The following is an 8330-nucleotide window of genomic DNA, read 5'->3' on the forward strand; positions in this document are numbered from 1 at the left end:
TAGTCTCTGAGGAACGAACCGGTCTTACCGGAACTATTACTAGACGCCCATATACTTGCGGGTGGAGACCTTTTAGGGTAACCTTTTAGGCCCATCAAGGAGCAGGAGCAAGAGTAAGGAACAAGAGCAAAGAGCTAGGAACATGAGCAAGGAGCAGGAGCAAAAAAACAGAGAATCAGAACTGGAGGCAGAAACATTCGGCAGAATCTAACTTGACTTAACAGAATATTCACCATAATGGAGGCTGTCATGCATCAACTCCCTATTTCATGCTGATATAATGGAAGGCCATTTTTTGACATCAGCATTAATATATTCTCTTTGATGGATACTACAAAATAGACCTCCTTTTGTTACAGAAATATCCGTAGCAAGTAAGCAAATATCCGTAGCAACTGGGCATTCGCTATGGACACATTCCGTAATTGATGCCCCGTCGCAAATACCTTTAGTCACGAGCTTTTTACTACGATAGCGTCCCATAGCAAAAAAAATGGCCTTTTAGCTACGACAAAATCCATAACAAATTCTGATCTTAATTTTTTGAAAGGATGTTTAAATTTAGTAGGCCTAGGTCGTAGCAAAAAACTCATAGCATATATATATATAACACGATTAAGTTACAATGTTCGGATGTAGCAAAAGATCAGTTACATTTATAAAATTAAGCATTTGTCAACTCATTTATTAACAGTCCATTTGTTCTTTAATGATCACCTTATTTATGTAACATTCAAAACACAATACTAACAAAAGTATTTTCTTATCAAATAAACAGTTAACATCTTTACCATTTTTCATAGATTATATCTATGTAAGAGTCGAAGATAACAATGAAAATTCTCGTATTTGCGCTCTTACAACTTGAACTCCTATAACATTGTACAAAATACATTCTTCACAAAACTTGACATGCCTATCCAAAGCTTCTACTGTCAGTGGTGTAATTTGTCCTTTGTCATTCAACAAAGTTCCTGTGCCAGAAAAGAAAAAAGTGATGAGTTTGAAGAAAAACTAACAGCATCTTAACTACAAATTAATGTTCAAGAGTCACCATCCAAATCCAGGACTGAACTTGGTCGATAGAAATCAGAAACTGGATGTTTATCCCAAATGGAAACAACTTTGATATCAGCCAATGTGAAAAAGTTAATCAAATTCATACTCCTTCAACCCAACTGGTTTCATCAAATATTATCTTAGAATCAAACTATGTTTCAACTAAATATTCAACAAGATTTTAGAACTTAACATTGAAATAATCCATAAAATAGTAACCAGAGAGAGTACCAATATCACAATCACTCCAGCTAGCTCCATGCTTTGATCTTATTGAACTTGAAAAAATGAGTCATTCCTAATGCAAATGACATCTTAATCTTTTTCATTCTCGGAAGCCTGCAACTAAAAAGTAGTCTTATACAACAAAAATAAATAAATTTAGTGATCATATAGTATTCACAAGGCATTTGAAGTATAAAGATAAAACCTATAGTGTCTTGAAACTCAAAATGTTCAGTCTGGTGAAGAATCGTTGTTCAACCGATATCTTTTGGTTTGTTTCATCCTTTGTGAAAGATTTCGTATTAGATACATAGAGAGAGAAACAGGAAGAGAGAGATTGAGGAGAAAGAGTGTTTTCCATTAATGAATTATGAGCTAAGAACTCATATATATATACAGTTGAAGTGTCGTTATAGAGAGAGAAAGTTGGTTGTATAACAACCTAACAAACTAACCAACACATCAAAAGATTATAAAGGCACTCTCTCACACTTTCTCTTTAGCTTTATTTATACAAGTGATAGTCTTCTCTTACACTCCCCCTCAAGCTGATGAGCAGAGAGAAATCAGATTGAAGAAGAACCAAAAATCATCTAAGACTTAAGAAGAGAAGTAAACAAAGGATTTGACAATCCCTTTGTAAACACATCTGCCAGCTGCATAGAAGAAGAGACAAATTCAAGTTTAAGAACCCCTGAAGCCACCAATTCTCTTACAAAATGATAGTCTATCTCCACATGCTTTGTTCTAGCATGGAAGACAGGATTCAAAGCAAGATGCTTAGCTCCCATATTATCACAGAAGAGCTCAAAAGAACCTGAGTGTGATATTCCCAAATCATTAAGAAGATATGAAATCCAAAGAAGTTCAGAAGAAGCAAAGGCCAAGGCTTTGTATTCTGCTTCTGTACTTGACCTGGCCACTGTAGGCTGCTTCTTAGAAGACCAAGCTATTAAAGTAGAGCCAAGGAAAACACAATAGCCTGAAGTCGACCTTCTGGTGGTGTCTGGACACCCAGCCCAATCAGAGTCACTATAAGCTTTGAGAGAAGAAGTATCTCCTGCACAAATTGGAACACCAGAACCCAAAGTGCCCTTGAGATACCTCAAAATCCTTTTAACCAATTGTAAGTGAGCATCAGTTGGAGAATGCATAAACTGAGCCACATAATTGACACCAAATGATATATCAGGCCTAGTCATTGTGAGATATTGTAACCCACCTACTAGACTTCTATATAGAGTGGGATCAGAGAGCAAAATTCCATCATGAGCTGATAATCTTTTTCCAAATGGGATGGGTGTACTAATGGGCTTAGAATCCAAAAGATCAGCCTTTTGAAGAAGCTCTAAAGTATACTTCTGCTGAGTCAACAAGAGATCAGAATTAGGAAGAGCATTTACCTTAATTCCTAAGAAATAATGAAGAGGACCTAAGTCCTTCATGGCAAATTCAAGACTCAAAGTGTCAATAAGAGCTTGAATAGCAGAAGATGATGATCCTGTTAATATGATGTCATCAACATATAGCAGAAGAACAAGAGTATCCACTCCCATGGTGTACACAAACATGGAGTGGTCTGTAGAACTTCTAATAAACCCATACTGTTGAAGAAAATCAGAGAATCTTGTGTACCAAGCTCTAGGAGCTTGTTTTAAGCCATAGAGGGACTTGTGAAGATGACAAACCAAAGAGGAGTTTTCTGAATCAATAAACCCAGGTGGCTGCATCATGAACACATCTTCATCAAGCACTCCATGAAGAAAAGCATTAGATACATCCAACTGCTTAATCAACCATTTGTTTGTAACAGCCATTGTAAGGACCACTCTTATAGTAGAAGACTTAACCACTGGACTAAAAGTCTCAGAGTAGTCCAAGCTATCTAGTTGATGAAACCCCTTAGCCACTAATCTGGCTTTGTACCTATCTATACTCCCATCTGACTTCAATTTGGTCTTATAGACCCACTTACAGCCCAAAATATTCATAGATGGAGTGGAAGGAACTAAAGACCAGGTTTCATTCTTTTGGAGAGCATCATATTCCTCTTGCATAGCTTGACACCAAGCTGGATTCTTAGAAGCTTGTTTATAAGTGGTGGGATCAGAAGGTATGTCTAAGAGACTTACAAATGCTTGGGGTAATGGATGACACACAGTGAAATGAGAAACAAAGTCTGGCAAGTACTTTGGTCTGTGCACACCCACTTTGGATCGTGTGGTCATATTATGTATAGGCTGAATAGCTAGTCCAGGAGCAGAGTTAGAATTACTTTCTGTAGCATCAAAATGAGATGAGCTATTTGAATCACTGGAATGATTCCCTTGAGATGAGGCTGCTTGGATTGAAGTAGGAACAGAAGCAACACTATTCCCTTGAGAGATTTGCTGAGAAGAAGAATCACTAGATGATGGTAATACTGGACTGCTAGATTTAGTAGCTGTGGTGATGATAGGGAGTACCACTTGTGTAGAAGTTTCATTTGATGTGGTTGAACTGTGATCAATAGCAAATGGAAACAGATCCTCATCAAAAACCACATGTCTTGAGAAGTATACCCTGCCTGTAGTCATATCCAAACACTTATAGCCCTTATAAATTGAGCTATATCCCAAGAATACACACCTCACAGACTTTGGGCTCAATTTGTCTGTTCTAATAGCTCCTAAGTGTGGATAGCAGGCACATCCAAACACTTTAAGCATAGAAAAATCAGAAGTATGGCCAAATAGAACTTCATAAGGAAATTTGCCATCTAAGACCTTTGTTGGTAATCTGTTTATGATGTATGAGGCTGTATCAAAAGACTCAAACCAATATTCCTTAGGCACAGAAGATTGAAAAGCCAAAGTATTTCCCATCTCAGTGATCTGCCTATTCTTTCTCTCAGCTCTTCCATTCTGCTGAGGTGTATAAGGACAAGAACACCTCAAAGATATTCCATTAGCATCTAAAAACTTCTTAAAATCTCCTTTAGAGAGCTCAGGAGCCCCATCTGTTTGAAATACTTTAATAGAAGCAGAAAGAAGCTTCTCAAATGTCAATTTGAATTGCTTAAAGCAATTTAGACTGTCAGACTAAAGTTTCATATGATAAATCCAAAAATATCTGCTATAATCATCCACAAACAATATATAGTATCTTGCTCCTGAGATGGATGTAACAGGAGAAGGCCCCCAAATGTCACAGTGGATCATATGAAGTGGAGAAGGTGTGATACTAGAAGAGAGTTCAAAGGGTTGAGATTTGTTCTTACCCAACTGACATGGTTCACACACTCCTAATGACTCTGAAGAATCAAGACTAATAAGAGTTGACTTATTAAGAGATTCAAGGATACTTTTTGAAGTATGTCCAAGACTCTTATGCCATAGGCCTAAAGAACCATTGACACTTGACACATAAGCTTCTTCATGAGAGATAATAGTGTCAAATTCTATAGGATATAAGTCATTTAACATAGGACCAGCAGTTAAGATTGTCTGAGTAGCTAGGTCCTTGACATCATATCCCCATGAAAAGAACTCCACTGAACATTGATTATCCCTAGTGAACTTAGAAACAGATAAGAGATTCTTTCTCAATTCAGGTACTACCAAAGTATTTTTCAGCCAAAACTCATGAGAGTTGGACTGAATTTGTACATCTCCTGAACTAGTAATAGGAATAGATCGACCACTACCCACTAGAACAGATTGAGAACCTAAATAAGGTTGAGATGAAGCTAGTACCTTAGCATCATTGGTCATGTGGCTAGAAGCTCCTGAATCAGCCAACCAAGTACCTCCTGATGTATAATCACTTTTCATAGAAGCAGTAAAACATTCTTCAACAATAGCTATATTACACTCTTCTTGTTTATTTTCATCAAACTTAGTATCTTCTGAAATATGCAAGCCAGCAAATGCTTGAGGATGAGCATATTTATCAGGTTCATATCGAAATCTGCACTTATAAGCCTGATGACCCCATTTCCTATAGATTCCACATGGAATGCTCGAAAAATCAAAATTAACTGCCTTCTGTTTATGGAGATTCTGATTTGAATTTGTGTTAGAATATGAATTTGTGTTTGAATTTCGATTTGTGTTTGAATATACATTTGTGTTTGAATTTGAAGTTGTGTTTGAATTTGAATTGGAATTTGATCCTGAAGTTTGTGTTTTAATATGAGAATCATTTGATTTTGAAGTATTTGTGTTTGAATATTGTCTTGAAGGCTGATTATGATTGAATTTTGAGCCAGATGGACCAGATCTATACGAATTTGTGTTTAAATATGAATTAGGTTTCTTACCTTGAGAGGTTCTGACATAATATGCTAGTTGATCATCTTGATCTTGACTCAAAAGCCATTGTTCATGATGAAGGAGCTTAGATCTAAGCTCAGGAAGAGTAATATTATCTGTTCTATTATTAATTGTGATTATAAACTGATTGAATTCTTTGCCTAAGCCAGACAATATGATTCGAATCATTTCTTTATCAGAAACTCTATCTCTAACAGCAGTTAATGAATCAGCAAGAGATTTGAGTTTACGAAGATATTCACTTACAGATGCAGATCCTTTCTTTGTATTTTGAAGTTGTCGACGAAGAAGATCTTGCTTAGCCTCAAATTCTTCAGTATAAACTGTTTCTAAGTAGCTCCAAATCTCTCGAGAAGTTTGAAGACCTAAGACATCTGCTGAAATTGACTTCGAAAAAGTTGCTTTCAAGCAAGATTTAACAAAATTGTCTTGTTTTCTCCAATTGATATAGTCAGGATTAGGTAAACTTCTTCCTTCTGGATCAGTGATCGAAACCTCTGGTTTACTCATAGATCCATCAACATAACAATATAGATCATTACTAATAAGTATTGCTTAAAATTGATCTTTCCAGACCAAGAAATTCGATTCATCAAGTTTATCTGAGATGTAATTTGTGATATTTAGAGTTGGAGAATGAGATTTTGAGATTGAAGAAGATGAATTTGACCGATCTGAGCTTTCTGACTCCATTGATGAACCTTGAATTTGAGAAATTTTCTTAACCTAGACGCTCTGATACCATGAAAGATTTCGTATTTGATACATAGAGAGAGAAACAGGAAGAGAGAGATTGAGGAGAAAGAGTGTTTTCCATTAATGAATTATGAGCTAAGAACTCATATATATATATATATACAGTTGAAGTGTCGTTATAGAGAGAGAAAGTTGGTTGTATAACAACCTAACAAACTAACCAACACATCAAAAGATTATAAAGGCACTCTCTCACACTTTCTCTTTAGCTTTATTTATACAAGTGATAGTCTTCTCTTACACTTTGGCAGCCAAAATATAATGAGAGTCTGAATCTTCCAGTTATGCTTTAAACTTGCAAATCATTGACAAAGCACAAAATGACTATATGAGGATAAGAATCAAAGTTCCAACTTCTTGGTTTACCATCATATACATTCCTCCTGGTTCAATAAGCCTATAAGCAAGTAAACCACATCCGTACCACACTACTACCCTTAACAATACTAAAATGTCAGCACTAATATAAGTCCAAATAGTGAGTCATAACAACCATGAAGAAGAAGAACAACTCTTACCATTCAAGAATTCACAGTTTCTAAATTGAGGATCAACATGACATTTCTAAATAAGTTAGAGAGAAAAAGAATGACATATAAATTGAAGTCATTGGGCCTAAATATGATAAATTAGACTGAATTCAATTTTTTACATTAAACCAAAATCAACTAACAATCTTCAAACACTGGAATTTCAAAGTAGATAACTTTAACTAAAGATGGAATACATAAAAGAAAACCCTTATAATTTTATTTTACCTCTATAATAGCAGTCTCAAAAACCTAAAGTGACGGATCGAAAGAGAGGGGAAAGAAGAAATAAGAGAGAGAAACATGAAACGAAATTGTCCAATGAAGGATGGTTGATAAATTATTTTCGGCAAGGATAAGGAGATGAAGAAGAAGATAGGGGGGTGATGAGAAAGGTTCTTTCTCTTTTTTCCAAAGGAGCACGAGAAAGATAAACCCTAATTTAGGGAATAAATCTTTTTTTTTGTTTTGAGAAGGGAATAAATCTTATTTAGAAGAAATTTATGCCAAAATACAACATATATTTTGGGGCTATGTATATTTTTTTTTTTTTTTGGAAGTCGACTACGATCTACGTATGTCGTTACATTTGGCACTTGATACATCATAGATGTGATAAGCTTGATAACCGCCCACTCAAACACTAACAGAACCGGGCCTATAGCCCAACAAGACATAGCCTAAAGCCCAACAACATTATTTACACCCTAATAATCCCAACTCAAACACTAACAGAACCGGACCTATAGTCCAACAAGACATGGCCTAAAGCCCAACAACATTATTTACACCCTAATAATCCCAATTCAAATAACCAAAGATTCCACCTTCTCTGGGATTCGAACCTGGGACCTCCAAGGCTTTCTGGAGTTTATGTCAACACTTTGGTACCACTTGGGCTACCACCTGTTGACTTGGGGCTATATATTTGCTATGAGAATATTGGACATTTATTACTGTTTAGTCATAGTGGTAACAAAAGAGTACCGTGAAAATGTACGAAGGAAATGTACGTACCGAGCAACAACTACGGACATCTACGACTTATCTACTCCATAACAAAAAATGTGTGGCAAAAGCCTGTCAATTTTGTAGATACTCATTTATCTTCTTGTCTTTGATGTGGATGAGGTCTTGCTGGGCTTTCAGCTGAAGTGGCGATTGGGATCTTTGGTGATGTTGGTATTCGATAATTCCCCCTTATTTATGTTGGATAGTGATTCAAAAAGTAATCCATATTAGGTTGCTCTCGGTTTTAGGGCTTTGGTTAGTGAGGCTAATTGATTTATTAGGTTGTGTGGTTTTGATTTAATCTCTATGAGAAAGCTGGAGTTAGAAAAAGATTGGAAGGAGGAGGCAGTAAGAAAAAAATCATGATCTTCTCATTTTTAGGTTTCAAATTTGGGAGATCTTGAATGTATAGAGAGAGAAATAATGATAAACTTAT

At 35.9% G+C, this 8330-nt stretch overlaps 1 long non-coding RNA gene across 2 annotated transcripts; it reads right to left on the bottom strand.

Moving 5' to 3' along the window:
- Positions 1-634: 634 nt before the first annotated feature.
- Positions 635-7315, bottom strand: LOC147549315 (uncharacterized). 2 transcript variants are annotated; one of them, XR_015236586.1, is made up of 3 exons: positions 7112-7315; positions 1291-1398; positions 635-974 (listed from the first exon to the last, which is right to left on the bottom strand). It is a non-coding gene; the product is annotated as an uncharacterized LOC147549315 (long non-coding RNA). The 2 variants fall into 2 exon arrangements; XR_015236587.1 differs by having other exon boundaries at positions 1291-1404.
- Positions 7316-8330: the final 1015 nt, after the last annotated feature.

This window comes from Eschscholzia californica, unplaced genomic scaffold (genome assembly GCF_041429995.1).
Source record: "Eschscholzia californica isolate CP2 unplaced genomic scaffold, dmEscCali1.0.p SCAF_3, whole genome shotgun sequence".
Classification (NCBI taxonomy): Eukaryota; Viridiplantae; Streptophyta; class Magnoliopsida; order Ranunculales; family Papaveraceae; genus Eschscholzia; species Eschscholzia californica.